Source organism: Cryptomeria japonica, chromosome 4, assembly GCF_030272615.1.
Source record: "Cryptomeria japonica chromosome 4, Sugi_1.0, whole genome shotgun sequence".
Classification (NCBI taxonomy): Eukaryota; Viridiplantae; Streptophyta; class Pinopsida; order Cupressales; family Cupressaceae; genus Cryptomeria; species Cryptomeria japonica.
Genome location: NC_081408.1, coordinates 630,638,879 through 630,662,216, shown reverse-complemented (window position 1 = coordinate 630,662,216; position 23,338 = coordinate 630,638,879).

The window sequence follows — 23,338 nt, the reverse complement described above, 5'->3', positions numbered from 1 at the left end:
GAAAGGAAACTGCCTCAACAGAAATAAATGACTTTGTTGGAAATTATGTTATTTCATTTGTACTACACGTGAATTTCATATAAAATAATAATAATAATAGTTATAATCTTTCTCAGGAACACTCTTTGGACCCGTTTAACTCGCACGAGATTCCCTTTCTGTGGTTTATGCGCAAGTGTAGGTCACAAACTCTTTTGTTAATTAATATATCATATTTTTGTCACTCCTGCTCAGACTGTTTAACGGTAACATCACAGTAGTTGCTCGCTTATGTTTCCACGTTCGGCACTCGATGATTGCTAATCATTTATTAATATGATAATATGCAAACAAACTCTCACCGTTGAAAGAAACTTCACTCTCAATAATTCGGTAACTTAACATGCGATTTCAAAGCCAAAATTAATGTTTATTTCAAAAAATTTGAGTATGTGGTAGCAAGATAGGGATCGAAGAATAAGTGGGAGCGACCAAAAAAACATTTACCAGGTTCGTTTCAACTTGTCAATATTGGTGGGAGCTTATAAAGTGAAGACCATCTACACATGCCCGATCTATTTTCTTCTATTTTGCAATTGTTTTAATTCTCCTATCCATTCTTTTAAACAAGTTGATTCATAAATTGTAGTATGTAATTAAAGAGATAATTTTTTTATATAGAATTAAATTATTGATTTAGATTACTTTAATTTATCAAATTGTAAGAACATATATATCTATTATGTTGGTTTATTAGGATTTAACTATATAGTTTTTGAACTCAAAATCTTTGATCAATATTTTATTAGTGATTAACATGAATCCATCTTGTTTGAGCATGAATGCTCAAATATTCAACTTAGTATTTATTGCAACTAGGTGATGATCACAGGGACAAAGCATCAAGGCTTCCTAGAGCTTCACCTATCTTAGTACTACATTTATCTCAATGTGCTTAATCATAAAAATTTCTCGAAGAACATGCCCACTTAATCTACTACCCAATTTACAAAATCTTCAACAACTATTGTGCCTTAAGAATCATTCATCATATAGCTTGTTTATCCTATCTTTTGACAAGTTTGAAGCATTCTTGTTAGCATGTCAAATTACAATGGTTTTGTTGAATGGTTGAATAGATCAAAATAATAAGAGGAGGGGTGAATCAGTATTCCCACAATTTAAAAACTTTTGTAGATATATTAACCTTAGAAATTAATCTCATAGACATGAATCAGCAAATGCATAATAAGGAAACAACATAACCACAAATAGAATACCTAATTTTATACATAGAAAAGCCAAATGAAAAAAACCATGAAGACAGTTAACTCTCAAGATAATATAGCTAGTTATATGGTGTTTACAAAATGGGTAGCTCACTGCCGAATGGCTCACTACCAAATTACAAAGCAACTGACTAGTAGAATTTTTATTGCAATAATTATAAATGAAATAAGTAAAGTTGCAAATCCAAATGCATGAAGTCACTTCCAAGATAATCTTAGATATCAACTCACATAAAATTACACCTGATCCGGTAAGGGGTCTCTGCAATCTATCCCCAACTACCTATAGAAGATCTGGTAAAAGATTACTGCAACACCGTGACTCTACTCCACTAAACCAACTACTTGTAGTAGATCAGGTAAAGGATTACTACAATACGATATGCACTCCTTCACTCATATATCACATTCTACTACTCTCAATGTATAACTACTCTCCTATCTATAGCTATGTCATTAACACACTTCATACTCTACTATACATACTACTCTCATCATTCAACACACTCTTGCATTTCTCTACTACACACATATCTATTATACATATATATACCCGTAAGAACATACACCGAGATAATATGTCAGCCAAACACAAAAGATTTACACAATAATGCATTGCTTGGATCAACGTGTTATCAAAAACATGCTTCGACAAAAATAGGATGATCAAGTCAGTCTCAACTGATCCTCTACATGCTTCCTTCACATACTTTATATACCAAAACATGTGCATCAAATATCATAATAGAATAAGAGTTTGTTAGATCCATAGACTCAGACACAAGCATAAATTCCAAGCACAACAAATCCCAAACTTCAAAATAAATATGCCAAAGATTTCAGAACATAGAACCATGCAATAAAATCACTCGGATAGCAATACAAACTAATACAACTGATATGATTTATATAATAGATACAACTAATACCGAATTATGAAACAAACCATGACAAGACAAGCACAAGATTTGGAAGAAGGGGATCTTTTGGAAATAACTCTAGTAGATCATATATACCTTATTGCTTCATATCAGATACATACCTATCTTCCACTATTGTTCAACATGACATACATACCTATCTTCCACTATTACTCAATATGCTACATTTGGGCCTAACCAAATTATTGGGTTTGACATTTATGACAAAATTCACACAAATCAAACAATCAACCCCTTTGTCATTGATGGTAAAATATCTCAAAAAGAATAATCTCAAAACAAAATCTGAATATAACTCCCCCTTTCTCATATATCTCCATTACTCTACATTTCTCCTTATTTCTCTATTTACCTTTCTCCCCCTTTGACATCAAGGACAAAGGGTGCCTTTGATGAAAAAGAAAGAAAGAAAAATAAATATGTTCAATAACAAAAATATTTGTTTGGAGGACACTCAAATATTGTGGAGGGAGAACAATTTTTTGAAGAGAAAAGTTAAAGAGACCATTGCTATTATCCATCACCCCTCCAATCTTAATCGTGACGATGGGCTAAACCTCAGCATCTCATGGCACCCTCTTCTTTCTGTCCTCCAGTACCATGCCTACCCCCTGCCTTGACTTCTCCCCCTCTTTCTTTTTCCTTTGTGCGGCTCCCTCTCCCCCTTTGGTTTCTTTGCATATTTGTATATTTTCATTGATTTATTCATTTATTGATTTTTTGCATTTGTATTTTTATATTTGCATTTGGCTTTTTGTTTATGTTAATGCTTTTGCTCATTTTTGGTTGCGTCTCTCTTCCTTTTGGTATAGGTATGGGCTTATACACATATTTGTAAGTGTTTATATATATATATATATATAAAAATTTATGAATATGTGTATAAATCCACACATTCACACACACACACACACACACACACACACATATATATATATGTTTTTATTTTTGTTTTGATCTATTTTTAATTTGTTGACTTTATTTCTCTTTCTTTTTTGTTTTTAGTGGTTTGTTTATGTTGCTTGGCTTTCCATTTTCTTTTCCTTGGGTGGTTATTCTCTTTTTCTTTTCCTTTCTCCTCGTTCCTTGTGCCCTCCCACAACCCACTCTTTATATTCTATCTCAAATCTGCAACTCAACATCTTTCATATCTTTAGAATTCTTCTCATCTTGATGGTGAATCACGGAGTGTGATTTGAAACGTTGATGGATAAATAACACACACAATTGAATCCAAAAAAACAAACTATTATACAATATGGATTGTGGAAATCTCATAGCTTTAACAAAAATAATGTCAAAATTTGTGTCAATAAAAAAACTCTTAACTGGTTTTCTTCCCAAGTATCTACCTGCATTTCTCCTTAAGCTCTGGAAGGAGAACCTTCCAAGAATCAACAACCAATTTAATGCTAAGAGGTAAACTACTACACTCCACCAGCACATCAATAGCATGAGAAAAATTGTTAAGAATAGATGTTTTCTACTCATATTCAACTACATCACCAAGCAATACTAACTAATGTTCTTGTTTATGATGAGGAGGCAATAGACCAGAAAGATAACCTTGAACCAACCAACCTCTAAGGCTCACAAAATAAACTGGTAATCCCTAATTCAAAAGATCCTTACAACACACCAAGTAAAGAAATGGTTCAATGAAACCAAACCACACCTAGAAAGCCCAAAGGCTCCACTCTGTCCACTTACAAACAACTAACACTCTTCAAGTTCTTGTGTGACTACCCATACCCTTGCATACATGAGTGGGCTACTACTAAGCTTTAGGGTTTGAATGGTCCACTTGACCAATTCAACACAACGATCCTTGGAGTGTTGTTCTCACAACACCCTAACATAAATGAAATAGGATTTCATGGTTTCAATCCACTAGAACATCAATTTTGACTCAGTTGATCACAAATAGAACCGATTGCTATTAAGCCTCCATTTGAAGGAATTGGGTGATAAATTTTGACACCCTAAGGATCTAGGAAAACAAATTATATTTTTAAATACCCTTTTGGTATTTCTCGATAATATTTCAGTTTTTGGTACTGGACTAACTTGTAGATATCTCAACCAATACTGCACTACAAAACCTAATAGGGCTATTACACCTATTTGACTGAATGCCTTCAACAAACTGGTTTGGTTGTCCTAATGGGTGACTATCACTAACCATCAAATCTTATGTAAACCTCCAAAATACTCTTCAACCACATTCAAACCCATTTCCAATGCTCTACCACTCAATTCTCACGCACTGCACTCATCAAACCGGTCTGTCACATAGAGATGCTAGACCTAGGGTCAATTCTCCATCCTCTTTACCTTGTTGTATCCTCTTAATGGATTTTGGGACTGAAATATGATATAGTGGCCTATCATCTCTTATAACAATAAAGTGTTCGATTAAGGATTGTTAGGCCAAAACCCATTATTATAGTCAAACCCTAAGGGTCTAAGGGTTTTAGGCTATCCGGTAGAGATTTGCTTGTAGACTAAACACTGAAAGAAAAACAAATGTAAAATGATTTGGTTATAGGAACTTTTCCATTATCATTCTTGCCAATCCACCTTCAGTATGCAATCAACATAAATTAGATGGTTTTCTAAGTTTCCAACGGTTCTTGATGCTTAAATTTCCTTTCCAAAATAGCCAACATACATCCTTTAGTGTTTGGGGCCTTTAAAGGTATTTTCCAAATGACCACAACCTCCTCCAAATGTTTTTCAAACTGACTGACTATTGGAGAGTAGCAACTTACAAAAAGGTGTAAAATTGTCATGACAACAAATTGACAATATGACAACTTTTGCATAATTGAACCAACTTAGACTCCAAACTATTATAGTCCCCCAAAATAATTACATTTGATTCTAAAATATCAAAAACAACTCAAATAGATGTGTGGTCACTTGATCCATCAATTTAGACCATTGTGAACCTTATTGACTCAATTTTTTTTACCAGACCCTAGATGATAATTTGACCCAAACATGGACAAACTTGTCACACTTCTAGGACATTGAATTAAAAAAAGGACCCATAGGATCTTATTACATTTCTTTTAGGCTAATAGAAAATCATCCTGTTCTTGGTTCATGTCTTCATAGGTAGGTGCTCCTGCACCAGTTTAGCCTCAACAATTTCCTTACCTTTTTGGAAAACTTTCACATAATCTCCCTTCTACCTCTACAAAGATAATAGTTCAGAATGTAGGGAGTTTACTTTTTTCTTTTTCTTACCATCTTTGTCAATCAAAAAGTCAAATGTCTTACCGAAAGAATTTAGTTCATCTTCAATAGATTCAAAATTTTCTTTATGATTTTCCATAGAAGCTTCCCATTGAAGACAATATATGGGTGGGTGCAAGAAGTTGGATCCCAATTCCATGGAAGTTTGCAAGCGAAAAAGTTTGCCACTAGAAAGAAGTTCTTATTTTTTAAGAAACGGGCACCTGTTTAGCTTTGGAGCCCTGACCCATAAAAATAAAATAGGTGCACGCTTTGAAAAATGGGTGCCCGTTTAGGGTTGGACCACCATAGAGAAATGGGTGCACAATTTTTAGAAATGGGCACACGTTTCTAAAAAAGGGTACTCATTTCTAAAAATGGGCACCCGTTTCTAAAAACATGTACCCATTTCTAAAAAAGGGTACACGTTTCTTAAAGTGCTATAAATTTCAAAATGGGTGCCCATTTTTTGAATTTTAAATAATAGGCACCCATTTCATAAAAGATGGAGTAGGAAACACACTAATGCCTTGGTTTTGGCTTCATGGTTAGGCTTGGTTGGACCAAGCCTATGCTTAGACCTCCAAAAAAATGGCTAAGGCACTGGAATACCAGATTTCTGCCTTGCCATAATTTTTTGAAGGTCTTCCTCATCATATTTTTTAATGAAACAAAAACCCATTACAGTTCTCACTGTCCTTATTTCAAAAATGTAAATTTCATAGTGGTATGATTAGTTTTATTATTTTTGCATTATTTATTAATCAAAAGTCATACCTAAATGTAAAATAGTGAGCTTTAGTTAAACTTTAATAACTTTTGGGTTTTTCAGTTTTTTTGAAAATAAATTATATGACATCAATCTACATACAATTATTTTGAAGATAAATTTTATATTTTTAAAAAATATGAAATTTTCATCAATTATGGTGGTCATACACATGATGTTTTGAAAATGTACTTTATAGTAAATTAAAAATTAATTAAAAAAATATATTCAATAAAAAAATAAGAAAAAATATTATCATCAATATTTGGTATATTAGGTATCTTTTCCCAGAAGGATTTGCAAAGATTCTTTTATTTACGTCAAAATATGGTGGTCATACACATGTGTGGTATGGTCCTAAAACAGGCATTTTGAAAAAGTGGTTTTTAAATATGCCTACTAAAAAGAAATTTCTACCATGTGGGTATTGAAATAAATTACATATTTGAAAATTAGACTTTGAGCACTACATTTTCTATTACTAAAGTTTTTCCATATTTAGACTCTGAGTACCTCAAATTTTGACATCAATCAACAAAAAATTTGAAAAATAGGGAAAAAACTTCCACTTTTTGCCCAAAAGTGGGACTCAACTTCTTGCACCCACCCATATGTAAACTCTATTAGCATTATTGATACAATCTCTCATCTCTCTTTTATGCATGATGATAAATTGCTTTTATCATGATCACTTTTTTTCAACATATCTTGCATGTTATCTGCTTCATCATCATTTTCCTATTCTACAACCTCTGATTCTTCCTTAACCACAACAGATTCTGGATCATCCAATTCAATTACTTCTTCTTGTTCATTCACTTTCTACTTCTCAAATTCTAGAGAACTAGAGGACACACTCTCCTTTTTTAACATCTTTCTGAAGGCTAGATCCTCATTAGTTGAACAGGTAGCAAGGGATACTAGATCAATACTCCACATCAACTTAAATGATTTATAGTAGACAACAACAACTTCTTCTCTCTTTTCCAATCTATTAAGATCAAAAAATCTGTGTAGCAATTAGGACTCCAGATTCCCATATTGCATTGTCCTTTGTTGATGACAATCCTAGACAATACATAGCCAAACATATAAGAAAAAATCTAAAGCAGAAGGGGTAACCTTGATATTTTCTCATTTTGATATTCTCTAACAAAAGATTCTTTAGCAATTCACATAAATGGAACACAACATCTTCCATATAGATCATGTGGGTAACATATATTGCAATCGCTGAAGTGAAACCTTCCCAATTTCTAAAACAATTCTTCTAATATATACCATATGAAACATACCTCAAAAATGGATTAATGATTTTGTCGACCAATAGTTCTCTTTGATCTCTCATCACATGGGTTAGGGTCTAACATGCTTGTTCTTTACAATCTTCTTAACTGATAAACTCCCTTTGTCTCATAGACTAGTACTAGTTGAAATAATGTCCTTCGTGATAGGATAGGGTTTTTCCAAAATGATATAGTTATTTTACACTTGACTCGGGATTAATATGATCATATCCTCATTGTCAAACCATGAAAATTCACTCCATAAATATATTCCTTTATGACCTAATTATTTAACATTCTACAAATTTGCTTCACCTAAACTACTTTCCATCTTTTTGATCTTTTCTATGTCAAAATAATATAGCGATTCCTATTTCAAAATTTGAAAACTTTTTTGCTTGATTCTCCAATAATTATCTTCGATTCCATGATAACTTATTGCACTCTCTGCTCCTTTCTCTTTAACTTCTTCTCCACTCATTAAATTCTTTTCTTTACACAATGATGAAAATGATATCAAATTCCTAAATTTACCTTGCCAATTCCTTCTAGGGTTTTGACACCACAAAGTGTCTTATTGATGACATCAACACAAACATTGAATTACTAGATTACATCTCTAACACAGTCATGTCAGACGAATGGCACGAACAACTTTGGAGAGAGGGGGTCTGAATGATTTTCCTTGAAAACTCCCCTTCATCGAAAGCATTAAGTTCAGTTATTGGAGAAAGAGGTGTGTGCATCAGATTCTGGTACACCTAGTTTTCTCTCATTATTTACCTCCTTTTTTCTCCATACCATGACTTCCTTTTTCTTTGATTCACTAGCCTTCATCATATTTTTCTTCATAGGATTTATCCATAGCAACTTTATTTTTGCACTGATTAGGATAATGTTTGGATTGCTTGTACTTATAACAATTGATAATCCTTTGCATTGAATTTGATGAATGTGTTCTAGGTCTACCCTAATTAGCTTTATGACCATAACCATTGCATAGATGATAATATCCATGAAACTTACCAATCATCTTATTCATTCTCATCGGATAATGATTCTAACTCATAGCATGATTTCTCTAGTAATTTAGTTTATGTCCAAAATTCTTTCAATTGTAACATGAATAATCCTACAATCTATCACCTTATGACCAAATTTATTACATTGAAAATAATAACCATTAAATGATTAGTACCTTTGTTCATTTGGTTTACAAACTAAATGTCTCCTTGCAATAGATCTCTTATATTGAGTTTTGCTTGCATCTTCAGTTTTCTTCTCTACTTCAGTCTTAGCTTCCTTACCTTTGTCTTTATCATCTTGATTTAAGCATTCATTGGATTGAAATCCTAATCCAATCCTATGTAAATGATATTTCTACATGTTAATTAGGTTTTCCAATAGTTTTCTAGTTTGAAGAGCTTTACTTTCTGCCTTCAGCTTTTTCACTTTTTGTTCTAGCTTGTCACATTCTTCAGTCTTCATCTTGATTGAGTCTTTTAGGGTTTCTTATATCTTTTTCTTCTCCTTAACTTTCAGCATTTGATCTACAACAATTTTATGTATGTGCTTCAACTGATTGTTAACTTCCTTATGTCTTAATTTGATATTCCAGATTTATCATAGCAATTTCACTACACACTTATTTGTTTGTCTGATTTTTTCTTTTAATTCCTCATTGTCATATTCCACACTTTCTAGATCATTAACTAGTATTTTTAACTCTTCATCTAGATTATGTTCTTTGTTCATACTCATCAGAGCCATGGCTCAACCAACAAGGATCTTCCTGAAGTAGTTCAAATTTTAAACAAGGGACCAAGCTCTGATGCCAATTATTGAATGGTTGAATGGACTATAATACTGAGAGGTGGGGTGGGGGGGGGTGGGGGTGTGAATCAATATTACCACACTACAAATTTTTTTGTAGATATATTAACTTTAGCAATTAATCTCATAAACCTGAATCAACAAATGCATAATAACCAAACAAAATAACCTTAAATAGAAAACCATATTTAATATGTAAAAAAACCAAATGGGGAAGGCCCCAAGAGGGTTAACTTTCAAGATAATATAACTAGTTTTATGGTGTTTAAGGAAATGAAAGAGGAGTTAGACAAAATATCTAGAAAAAAAGAACATGGGAACTTGTTCCTAGACCTAGGGACAAGAATGTTATTAGATCAATATGGGTGTTTAGGAATAAACTTGATAACAAGGGAAATGTAGTTCAAAACAAAGCAAGACTTGTCTACAAAGGATACTCTTAGAATGAGGGTATTGATTTTGATGAAACCTTTACTTGTGTAGCTAGACTTGAAGCTATAAGGATTTCTCTAGCCTTTTATGTTTATAAAAATATCAAAGTGTTTCAAAAAGATGTTAAAAAAACCTTTTTAAATGGTGATCTTGAGGAACAAGTTTATATGGAACATCCTAAAGGTTTTAAATGTGTAGCTGAAGAGGATCAATTCCATAGACTAAAAAAGGCATCGTATGGCTTAAAATAAGCCCCTAGAGCCTAGTACTCTAAACTGAATAAGAATTTGTAGCATGATCAAGGATTTACAAAAGGAGTTGTGGAAAATAATTTGTATTACAAAAAAAATGTGATAATATTCTTGTAGTTTTTGTCTATGTAGATGATATTATCTTCGAAATAAATGATGATGACATGTTCTCTAATTTTCCTAGCATTATAAAAATATTGTTTGAAATATCCATGATATGAGAAATGTCTTTCTTTCTGGGGTTATAGGTCTCTCAACTTGAGAAGGGTATATTTATTTCTCAGATGAAAAATGCATAAGAGATTATCAAGAAATTTCAAATGGATGAAAGGAAACTAGTTGGAACTCCTATGGAAACTAACTACAAATTAGTTCAAGATGTTGATTTACTTGATGTAGATCATACTATGTCAGGTCTATGATACATAGTATTTTATACTTGACTGTCACAATTCCTGACATTATGAAAGTTGTATGCTTGGTGGCCAGATTTCAATCCTCTCCGAAGAAATCTCATCTTAAGGCAATTAAAATGATACTTAGATATGCCAATAGTACTATTGATTATGCCTTGTGGCGTCCAAGACATGATAATTTTACTTTTCTCTCTTATACTACTATTGATTGGCTAGGATGTATTGACGATATAAAGAGAACTTATGGAGAAGCATTTTCCTTTGGTGCTAGGTTGGTAGCATGGAACATCAAGAAATAAGACTCCATGTCTTTGATAAGTAGGAGGTATTTTCAACAAGACGTCAAACTATGATATTGCTATCAGGGTTCATTGGTGTAGTTCTTGAGTCAAACTCATTGATCCATGTTTTCACGAGTAGTGTCTCACAAGAAGTCATCTCTCATGAGAATGAATGGTTCATGAGTAGTGTCTCACAAGAACCCATCTCTCATGAGAATGAATGGTCCACTTAGCACTCATTGCATCTAGGTGATGCTCATAGGGGTGAAACACTGGGAATTCCTCGGAGGTCACCCATCCCAGTACTACTCCAGCTCAAGCATGCTTAACCATGGAGTTCACTCCAAGGTTAAACCCACTTAGCTTGCAACCCCATTTCTAAAACCTTCAGAAAGTGTTGTGCCTTATGAAACATTCATTATAGAGGCCCTTTATCTCGTCATTTGATAAGTAGGAGGTATTTTTTATAGCAAGTCAAAGTATGGTATTGCTATCAGGGTTCAACTTTGTAGTTTTTGAGTCAAACTCATTGACCCATGTTTTCATGAGAAGTGGCTCACAATAACCCATCTCTCATGAGAATGAATGGTCCACTTAGTAGTCGTTGCATCTAGATGATTCTCATAGGGATGAAACACTAGGACTTCCTGAGAGGTCACCCATCCAGTACTACTCCTGCTCAAGCGTGCTTAACCACAGAGTTTCCTCCGAGGTTAAATCCACTTAGATTGAAACGCCATTTGTAAAACCTTCAACAAATGTTGTACCTTATGAACCATTCATTGTAGAGCCCCTTTATCTCATCAATTTATAAGTAGGAGGTATTTTCCATAGCAAGTCAACTTATGATATTGCTACAAGGGTTAACCTATGTAGTTTTTGAGTCAAACACATTGAAGCATGTTTTCATGAGTAGTGGATCACAAGAACCCATCTCTCATGAGAATGAATGGTCCACTTAGCACTCATTGCATCTAGGTGATGCTCACAGGGGTTAAAAACTATGACTTCCTAGGAGGTCACCCATCCCAAGACTACTCCAGCTCAAGCACGCTTAACCACAAAGTTCCCTCCAAGGTTAAATCCACTTAACTGGCAACTTCATTTTCAAAACCTTTAGCAAGTCTTGTTCCTTATGAAACATTTATTTTAGAGCCTCTTTAGCTCATCAATTTTTGAGTAGGAGGTATTTTCCACAACAAGTCAAACTATAATATTTCTATCTTTGTCAATTATTGAAGTTTAGAATATATTGGTGCCTCCACATGCTATAATTAGGTTTTATGGATGATTCAAAGATTAAAAAATATCAAAGTGGAAATATCTCAACCTATTCATATTTTGTGTGATAACACTAGCACTATCAATATTTCAAAAAAACCTATAATGCATTCTAGAACTAAACATATTGCTATTAGGTATCATTTACTAATAGAAATTTTTTTATCAAATGAATTCATTTTGGAATATGTGGCATCACGTTATTAGGTAGCTGATATTTTTACAAAGACATTACCAAAGGTATTATTTGAATCTTTAAGGGATAGACTTGGTGTTCTTTCCTTTAGTTCTCTCAACTAGCTTAGTTTCTATAATGTTTTAGGGGAAGTTATTCAAGTTTTTTTTCTATCCCTGACATATGAGTTCTTTGTTCCTATGATTAATATTTCTTTTGAATCTTTTTATTAGAGTTTGACTAGACAATGCTCCCAATGACATTGATTCATGTTCTTGTTCATGTTGGGTATATAGTGCTTATATTATGTGGTTATTCTTCCATGCTACAAAGCTTATATTGAGACAATGATCTAATCTATTGCTTTTGCTTATGAAAGTGGTGACTTATCTTGGCATTCAATAGTTTTGTACTAGTAGTTTCAATGACTACTTTTTTTTTTTCTTCAGTTTTTCCTTATTTTGTCTGATGATAGTTTTAGTGAATACCTAGTGGCACTTCTCCTTTCTATGTGTTGTACTTATTTATCAAATGGTTCTCTTGTCTTTGCTGCCAGAAAGGGGGAGATATTTGTGTTTTTGTCACTAAGGAAAAAGGGGGAGTTTGTTGTTCTTTGTTCCCTTTGTTTGTTGTCCTTGATGACAAAAGACATTTGTTGTACTTGGTATACAAATTAAACAACACATTTTATGAAAAAAAAAATTGATGACAAAAAAAAATTAATGGAAAAAGACACATTGGTACACTTTGATCGGTCATTGGCATACTTATTTTAGTGGCTAGGTGTATAAGATGGCATACTCATTTTACTCATTTAAGTAGATAGGTATATAGGATGGATGGTCTAATTTACACTACATGCTCATCATATTTCACTTGTCATGATCTTGGTATTATTCTTTGGATGATGGTTATTCTGATACATTATGTATCATTGTCATTAATAAGGGATTGATTTATTATTAACATTTTGTTGATAAGTTATGAGTGACTTGTTATATACAAGGTTGTTAAGTTATCATTGACTTATTTAATACAAAGATAAGTTATAAATTATGCAAATATAAGTTGAAGAAAGGATATGTTTTTGACCTTGGAAAAAATAAGTTGCATAAAAACATGGTGATCTTGGTAATGATAACACGATAATTTTGGTTCTTTGACTTTGGACATAAAAATATTATACTCATTATGAGTATTGAAGGAATTATTATTGTTTTGGTTGTTATCGACATCATTTTGTTTGAATCAACTAAAACCCTAGCAAAGACATCTTCGGGCACAAAAGATTTTTAGGAGGATTGTGACAATATTTGAAGCTACTTATCATGTTGAGGTGATTACTAAGGAAGTTGCAAGGCATGGTTGTTCATTCTAGGTGATTTTTTTTTTCCTAGAAACAATTATTAGGCCTAAGTTTATTGTTTCTCTTTTCAAGCTACTAAAACTTTAAGAAAACAAATTTTAAGCTTATGGTATATTGTTGATAAATTTTTTTTGTTAGACATACTTTTCTTAAGCTAGAAGGTTTAAAAATGTCTTCAATGCCTTATTTTGATAGCTGTGATATCATACCTATGAACATTGTCTTACCAATTATAATGATATTATTTAAAAATAGTTGGAAATATAGGTTTTTGATGGAACTTATGAAGGGTTTTTTGTATTATTTACAAGTGACATAGTCACTATTGCAAGATAGCTCGATTGAAATGAGATTGAAAAGTTTTTTTTAGTGAGAAATTGTTATTTTGTGAAGCACTTCATCGTGCGAGATATATTTGCATGCATATGAATTCTTGAGTCTCAAATAAAAATGAGATAGTCAAGAAACGTTATAAAGTGAAACATAGATTATACTCTATATTTTCTATTCTCAGAACTATGATGATGTGGGGCATTTTTTCAATAGCTAGTGAGACAAATTTATTTGTCAATGAGGCATATTGTTTTAATAGCCAGTGAGGCACATTTCTTTCTAGTGAGACCCTGTAAACAATTGATTTTCTAATAAAGTTGGTGAGGCTTTTTATAGGTTTTTCATCTCTATGAGGGTTCTCCACTCCTGAAAAATACTATGTTATGTTTTTGTTCTAGGCTTTATGATTTTCATATTTTTCATATAATTTAATTTATTTGCTTCATACCATTTGATGCAGTTTAAAGATTGCCACATTTGAATAAAACTGAGCATTCAGTTATATGTTTATTAAATATTTGATTTGATGTTGATTATTAGAACATTGAGTCAACCCTCCTCTTAGCATCCTTTGTACTCCAATATGTTGGAATGCAAAAAATAGCCTATTGTCCTATTTTGTGTGGAATGTGAATTGGATTTCTGATTTAAATTGTATATCTAATATTTAAAGATAATTTTTATATTGGCGTCAACTTTTTCATTGGCGCCCAACATTTAAACACTGACACCCAAATGGAAAGGGATCAGAAATTGGATAAATATCCAATATCTAATATCTTTTCATATAGAAAGAGTGTGTGAGAGAAGGGGGAGAGAGAGAGAGAGAGAGAGAGAGAGAGAGAGAGAGAGAGAGAGAGAGAGAGAGAGAGAGAGAGAGAGAGAGAGAGAGAGAGAGAGAGAGAGAGAGAGAGAGAGAGAGAGGGTGGGAGGTAATTCACAAGGGATAATGGAAGAATAATCTATATAGGGTGAGAAGGGGAAAGGGAGAGGGATAGATTATTGGCATTATGTTATCATTGATGTCAACCAGTATGGAGTATTCATTATGAGGAGTAAGGGTGACCGGTGAATAATGATAGTCAAAGTATGCAAGTTGATAGATAAGTTTGTCTTAGATGTTAATCGATATGCAGGAAGAAGGCTGGAAGTTTCCAAGTAAGGCATATTACTAGTACACATCAAGTGCAACATCTATCGGTAAACAGGTGCACCAGTAAGAGAGCAAAGGATAACAAGGTTGTGATGACTGGTATATAAAAATAAGTGCAACATGACCAATAAATAGTATTAGTTGATGGACCAGTGTGTTTTTATTGTGTTTCATGACAAACCAAGTGGATCCACTGACAAAGGAGAAGTTACAGAATATGAAGGTTCACTGGTGAAGTTAGGTCATATCGGTAAGGTGTGTTGAACCAATAGTATATCTTGGTCAGTGAATGATGCAAAACCAACTTAGCAGTCTAAGAAAAGGTGGATGTCGACAAGGATGACATGTGGCGAGCATGTAGAGGTTGGTGATGTGCTCATCGACGTGGTAGTTGATCAGTAGGTCAACATTAATGGAGAACATATATTGATAGAAGGATGTTGCAGCTTGAGGAAGACAAAGAGACAAAGCGAATAATAAAATATTGTAGGATGAGCTGATCCTTGTGTTTGTTGGTCATAGGAAATAGCTGAGCCATTAATGGTGGTGTACAATGAAAGACCAACAAGCCAGTTAAAGACATCTAAAAATAGATAAATTATATTGGAAGGAGAAGGCATGGTAATATTGACTAACATGATGTAGTTCATCTTCTCAGAAAAATTAATTTGATCAGATTTGATGCAGTTTGAGTTGGTTGAGGAAAACCCTAGCACGCCATCATTTGAAGTGTGGTATTGGCGGCAATCCTTAGATATAAATATGTGAACTCAAGACTGAAGATAAGGAAGTTGAATGCGAGTTGTGAGAGAAAGAGAGCTTGAGAAAGAAGAGAGATAATCTATTTGAGAGTTCCCTTGTAGAGTGACATAGTGTGGTGTTAGCAAACAAAACTTGTGAGAGGTCTTTATCACCAGCCACAGAGTAACCAATGAACTATTGTAATCTTAATAGTCAAGTGTACCAGTGGGGGTTGAACAAATAGGAAGGCATCTAGGAATGATCCTATGTAGGGTAAAGATTAGAAGAAGAGAAGAAAGGCAAAGAGTAATTATAAGTGATCAAAGGAGAGCAATCTGATAACCAGTAGTGGAAGAACTGGTGAAAGAGGGGAGGTTGGTAACTGATAGATATAAGATGACTAGGTGTTACAAAACTCATTTCCAACAAGATGTTATCATTCTATTAAGTTGAATTTTGTTGTATTACATCGAGTTGGTTCTCCTTGGGTTGGTTCCCTAAATTAGTAGAGGTTGGTACTCCTTGGGTTGGTGCCCTAAATTTTTGTAATCTATTGTTTACTGTGAGGTTAGATTGGAGCAATAGACTTTAGCAACATTTATCACTGAGGTTTTTCCTGTATTGGGATTTCCTAGTATATCTGGTGTTGTTAGTTGTGCATCTGTGTGTTTGCCTCTTTTTATAACCACTCTTATCATATCAGTTTGATTTCTTAGTCTTATGTTAATAACTCGTTCTCAAGGATAGGTTTAAAAGGTAAAGAAATCTTAGGAACCACTAATTCACCCCACTCTTAGTGGTACATTGTGTTGAACAATTGGTATTAGAGCCAGGTTCCCGGTTGATCAAAGCTTTTTCTAACTTGGGTAGATTCTAGTCAAAGAACATAATAGCAAGAAATGAGTCTGCCTCCTCAAAAACCCCCATGTTTCATGGAACTCACTATGCCTTATGGAGAAAAATAATGGAGACATTTCTTTCCTCTCTTGGTTTTGATGTGCAAATGTCTATAAAATGTGGGCATATTGTCCACAGTGTTCCTCCCATAGACCCAAATGCTACGAAGGAATATGAGAACAATGCAAAGGCTAAGCATTCTATTCTTAGTGGGTTGTTAGATAATGAGTTTGTTAAGGTTATGCACTTCTCCTCTGCCAAGGAGACTTGGGAAAAATTGAACAGATTATTTGAAGGATGTGTCAAAGTCAAAGAGGCCAAGCTGTAATCACTAAGAGGTCATCTTGAAGGCTTGATGATGAAAGATGAAGAAAAGATTGCAGATTGTCCTCATAGGATAGATGAAACTATGAACAATATTAGAGGAATTGGAGAGGAAATATTTGATGAAATTATTATGAAAAAGGTACTTAGATCACTTAGATCTAAGTATGATACTAAGGTCTCTGCTATATAGAAAGCTAAGGATCTGAAAACCTTCACAATGGATGAGTTATTTGGCTCCTTATCTGCTTATGAGATGAGGACAAGTGGTGAAGGATCTTCTAAGAAATAGGCTTCTTTCAAATCCATCAAGAAAGGCAAAGAAGAAGTTGCTCATGGTAAATCTAGTGAGGATTATAATGCAGAGGTGGCAAACTTTGTGAGGAAGCTCAAAAGAGGATCTGGTACAAGTAAAAGGGCAAAATAGGTTTCTAAAATGTTTTAAGTGTGGTTAGATAGGACACTTTTCTACAAAATGTCCCTATAGTGAAACCGGTTGGGATGAGAAAAGGAGCTCTAGCAGATCTATTGATAGAGAAAAAGAGAATAAAGTCTACCGGCAAGGAAGAAAAATATGACTTCTATGAGAATGAAAGAGAAGTTAATCTCTTTATGAAACTAGATGATCCAGTTGTTGAAGATGAGGAAGATGAATACATTGAAGCTGAGTGGATCTATAAGGTGAGCTCATAAGTGTTATTAAGGAGTTAAGTAATACAAGAAGAGAACTTAAGAAGGTCAATCTTGTTTTCTCAGAAGAAAAGGATCTCTTGAAGAAATCTTTGGATGATTCCAATCAAGTGATTTCTGACTTGAAACTCTAGTTGGAAGAAGTTAAGAGGATATGTGAAGTTACATCCTATGATCTAATGAAGAAGGAGAAGGTACATTAAAATATGGAAGAGGAAGATATAACACTCAGAAAGGAGCTTGAAAAGAGCAAGGAAGAACTGAAAATGAGAAGCAAGTATGAGGATAGTATTGAATCCTTGGACAAGATGTTGAGTAAACAAAGGTAATCAAATGATATCGATGGCTTAGGATTTGAAGAAGGAAAAAGTTCAAATAGAAAATACACATCCGGTAAGGAGATACAATTCACTTCTTCAAGAGAAGGTGAAGAGAAGAAAAAAATCACTATAAGTAAAGATACTGACAAGAAAACTTATGTAGAAGCTACAAGAAACTGTTCCACAAACCAGTTTACTCAGCCATTGAACCAGAGGCCACTCTAAATGCACTGGAATGCAGATCCTAAGAGAAAAGAAAGGGTTGATCATGAAGGGTTTATTAAAGTCTTCAACTTGAAAGGAAGATCATCGGTGAGATAAAGGTTCGCTGGTCCAAAATAACAAGACTAGTATGTACCCAAATTTCATGGTTATTGTTACCGGTGTAATAAAATTGGACATAGAATTGGTGATTGGAGATTGGTGAATAAGCCCTCTATTAATTTTGAAAGTAGAAATCCATTTAATGCACTTTAGGATATGAATGTTGTCTATTATCCATTCAATAGATTTGGTCATAGGAGTTTTGAATGTAGGAAAAGTTAATTGGTGTCCTACAATAGCCTTAAAGATTCATCTTTTAGTGTAAATCTGAAATGCTATAACTGTTAAGAGTTTGGACATATTGCAATGCATTGCTAGCATGGGAAAATCAAGTAGAAAAGGACAACTCTTGATCAAGAATCGGTAGTTAAGTCGGAACAAGAAGTTGCAACAAACAAAAAGAAAGAAGACAAACTAATTTAGGTTGAGAAAGAAAAGGACAAAGCAGAATCAAGTCTGATTGTGCAAACTACCATACCTACAGAAAGAAGAAATCTATGGGTTATTGATAGTGGTTGTTCCAACCACATGACTTGTGATAAAAAGAATTTTATCAAGCTTGAATATTGGAATGGTAATATTTGGAGATAACATCTTCATTAGGATAAAAGGATATAGTACTCTGAATATAGATGGAAAATTGAAGGCACGTGATATGTATTATGTAGAAGGTCTAAAACATAATTTGCTAAGTATGAGTTAGATATGTGATAAAGGATATAAATTCACTTTTGACTCTATCAGTTGCTAGATAAATAAAAAGAGTATTGGTCAAACTGTAGCAGAAGGTAAAATAACAAATGGAAATGTGTAAAATCTGAAGGAATTTTATGAGGCCCAATGCATGATGTCAATGGTGGATGAGAGCTTGTTGTGGCACAGAAGATTAGGCCACATAAATTTTGATAACCTAGTCAAGGTGACCAAGAAGGGTTATGTAAGACATATACTAGAGATCACTAAACTAACAACCACATTTTGTGACGAATGTGTAAAAGGAAAGCAAACTAAGGTGACTTTTCAAACTAAAGAATATGATACTTCAAGGCCACTTAAAATTATGAACATTGATCTCTACGACCAATCTAGGATAAGAGCTCTTACTGGTGAAAGATACTTCATGCTCCTCATTGATTATTTTTCAAGAATGACATGGGTTACTTTCCTATAGGACAAATCTCAAGCTTTTGAAAGATTCAAGATATTTCGGAAGATGGTTGAGAGGGAGAGTGGATACAAGATGAAATGTCTGAGATCAAACCTAGGTGGAGAATTCACATCAAATGAGTTTGAATATTACTATGAGAGGCATGGAATAAGAAGACACTATTCAGCTCCAAGAAAACAACAACAAAATGGTATTGTAGAAAGGAGAAAAAGAACAATCAAGGAGATGGCTAGGACCATTTTGAATGAGGCAAATATATCGGATCTCTATTGGAAGGAATCAGTTCATAATATAGTATAAACTCTAAACCAGGTGCAACTAAGAATAAATAGCAATACGACACCCTATGAATTGTGATATGACCTAAAACCATCAGTTAAATACTTCAAAGTATTTGGATGTAAATGTTTCATCAAACGAGATATGAATTGCTTATGGAGTTTTGATTCCAAGAGTGATGAAGGCATCTTCATTGGCTACTCAAATCATAGTAAGGCATACAAATGCTACAATAAGAGACTATGAAGAGTCATTGAAGGTATGAATGTTAGAGTTGAAGAAGATTTGTACAGAGGAAGACTACAACAACACAACTGGTATGCTGACTCGGGTGATGAAGATATTGAGGTTTAGATTGACAATGAACTAGAAGATGAAACTAGTATGTGTTGAAGAATCACCCTAAAGAGAAGATCATAGGAAATAAATATGATGTTGTGTAGACAAGGAGAAGACTAGCCAGACCAATGAGCAGGTAAAATTCTACCTCATTACAGAAATGGAACCTAAAACCTTCAATGAGGAAAGAAAGGATGAGAAGTGGATGGCTGCCATGGAAGAAGAGTTGCAACTGATTGAAAAGAACAAGACTTGGGAATTAGTCCTTAGACCGGCAAAGAAGAATATCATTGGTACCAAATGGGTCTACCAGAATAAGATGAATGAAGAAGGTAAGATTATTAGGCATAAAGCTAGACAAGTGTTCAAGGGTTACTATCAAGTAGAGCGCATTGATTTTGAAGAAATATTTGCATCAGTAGCTAGACTACAAGCCATTAGGATGTTTCTAGCTTTTTTAGCTTACAAAGGATATAAAGTGTATCGAATGGATGTAAAATCTGCCTTCCTTAATGGAAATTTGGAAGAAGAAATATATATGGAGAAACTAGAAGGGTTTATATTACATGATGACAAAAACCTTTGTGTGCCAGTTGAAGAAAGCATTGTATGGCTTGAAACACGCTCCAAGAGCATGGCATTCAAGGCTAGATAAGTACCTAAAGGAGCAAGGGTTCAAAAAGGGGAGTGCTAACAACAACTTATATATCAAAGAAGAAGGAAACCACATGTTAATCATGGTAGTAAATGTGGATGATATCATTTTTTAAGCAACGGGGACACCCTTTGTAGAGATTTTGCTGATCAGATGCAGTTAGAGTTTAAGATATGAATGCTTGGAGAATTGACATACTTTCTTGGTTTGTAGAAATTATAGCTAGATAAGGGAATATTCATCTCACAAATCAAGTATGCAAATGACATGCTAAAGAAGTCTCAAATGGGGGACTATAAACTAGTGAGTAACCCCATGATGACCAAATACAAACTGAGCAATAATGACGAGTCACCAGTAGTCGATGAAACCTTTGTATAGATACATGATTGGTAGTTTATTGCATCTTACTACCTCTAGAACAGATATAATGCAAGTAGTGTGTATGGTATGAATGTAGTCAGCATCATTTTTAAGTACCTATAGGGGACAGTAAAATATGGATTATGGTACCCTAAACAAGGGGAATTTACCTTGGAAGCATACACAGATGTTGATAGGGTAGGATGCATTGATGTTCGGAAGAGCACAAGTGGTGGTGCTTTCTTCCTAAGTGACTAGTTGGTCTCATGGCATAGAAAGAAGCAAGATTTTATCTCCCTATCAATTGCTAAAGTAGAATACATTGTTCCTGCCACACAATTCTATCAAGTGCTCTAGATGAAGGACCCTCAAGGACATAAAGGTGAATTTTTTTGATCCTATACCCATCTAGTGTGATAACTCAAGTGCCATCAACATGTCAAAGAACTCGATGATGCATTCAAGGACAAACAATATAGCCATCAAGTATCATTTCCTCCAAGAGAAGGTTGAAGGATAGAAAAAAATGATGGAATATGTCCCTATCACTGAACAAGTGGTAGACATCTTGACAAAATCATCACCTATAAGCACTTTTGAGTATTTGAGACATAATTTGGGAGTTGTGTCACCTATCTCATGCACTTAAGTTAGTCGGGAGAACTATGGTTTAGGGGGAATTGTATAGAAATATGTGTATCTCTTGAACCACATGCTAGCTATAGGGGGGAGTCTACACAATCAAAATGGTCAACTATGAACCAAAAAGGGTGAATGGACCAGTTACGGAAAAAATACCTTGACCCTTTGTCACTGTGTAAAACTGGGAGAAATATGATGGTATGGAGAAAATCTAATGGTATGGAGACTTGCAAGTGCATTGGCATCAATTCCAAAGGGGGAGATTGTTGGTATTATGTTGTCATTGATGTCAACCAGTATAGAGTGTGCACTGTGAGGAGTAAGGGTGACCAGTGAATAATGATGGTCAAAGTATGCAAGTTGATAGAGAAGGTTGTCTTAGATGTTAATTGGTATGCAAGAAGTAGTATGCAAGTTGCCAAGTAAGGCAAGTTACTAGTACACATGAAGTATGACATCTATCAGTAAATAGGTGCACCGGTAAGCAAGCAAAGGATAACAGGGATGTGACCATCAGTATACAAGTAGAAGTGCAACATCACTGATAAATAGTCTTAGTTGATGGACCGATGTATTTTTATTGTGTTTGATGGTAGACCAAGTGGATCCATCAATAGAGGAGAAGTTAGGAGATATGAAGGTTCACCAATGAAGTTAGGTTATACCACTAAGGTGTGTTGAACTAGTAGTGTGTCTTGGTCAATGAATGATGCAAAACTGACTTAGCAGTCTGAGCAAAGGTGGATATCGACAATACTGACATGTGGCAAGCATGTAGAGGTTGGTGATGTTGCCATCAACATTGTGGGTAAGTAGGTTGATATTAATGGAGAACCCACAAATCGTGGATCGATGGCAGGATGTTGAGGCTGGAGGAAGACAAAGAGGCAAAGTGACTAATCCATTCTTCTAGAAAGATCCGATCCTTGTGTACATTATTCAGAGGAAACAACTAAGCCATTACTGATGATGTACAAAGAGAGACCGAAAAACCAGTTGCAGATGTCTAAAAATAGAAAAAGTGCATTGGAAGGAGAAGATATGGTGGTACTAACTGATGTGATGCATTTCATCTTCTTAGAAAAGTAAATCCAATCAGATCTGATGCTGATTGAGTTGGTGGAGGAAAACCCTACCATGCAACCATTTGAATTGTGGTTCTACTAGGAATCCTCATATATAAATATGTCAAATCGAGACTAAAGATAAGGATTCTGAATGCAAGTTGTGACAAAAAAGAGAGCCAGAGAAAGAAGAGAGATAATCTATTTGAGAGTTCTCTTGCAGAGTGACTGAGTATGATGTTAGAAGCTAGAATTAGTAAGAGGTCTTTATCGGCAGCCACATAGTAACCAGTGAACTGTTATAGTCTTAACAGTCAAGTGTACTAGTAGGGGTTGAACAACTAGGAAGGATTATAGGAGTGATATTGTGCATGGTGAAGATTAGAAGAAGAGAAGAAAGGAAGGAACTAATTGGAAGTGATAAGAGGGAGAGCAATCTGATAACCGATAGTGGAAGAATTGGTGAAAGAAGGGAGGTTGGTCACCAACACACAATGATCAAGTATT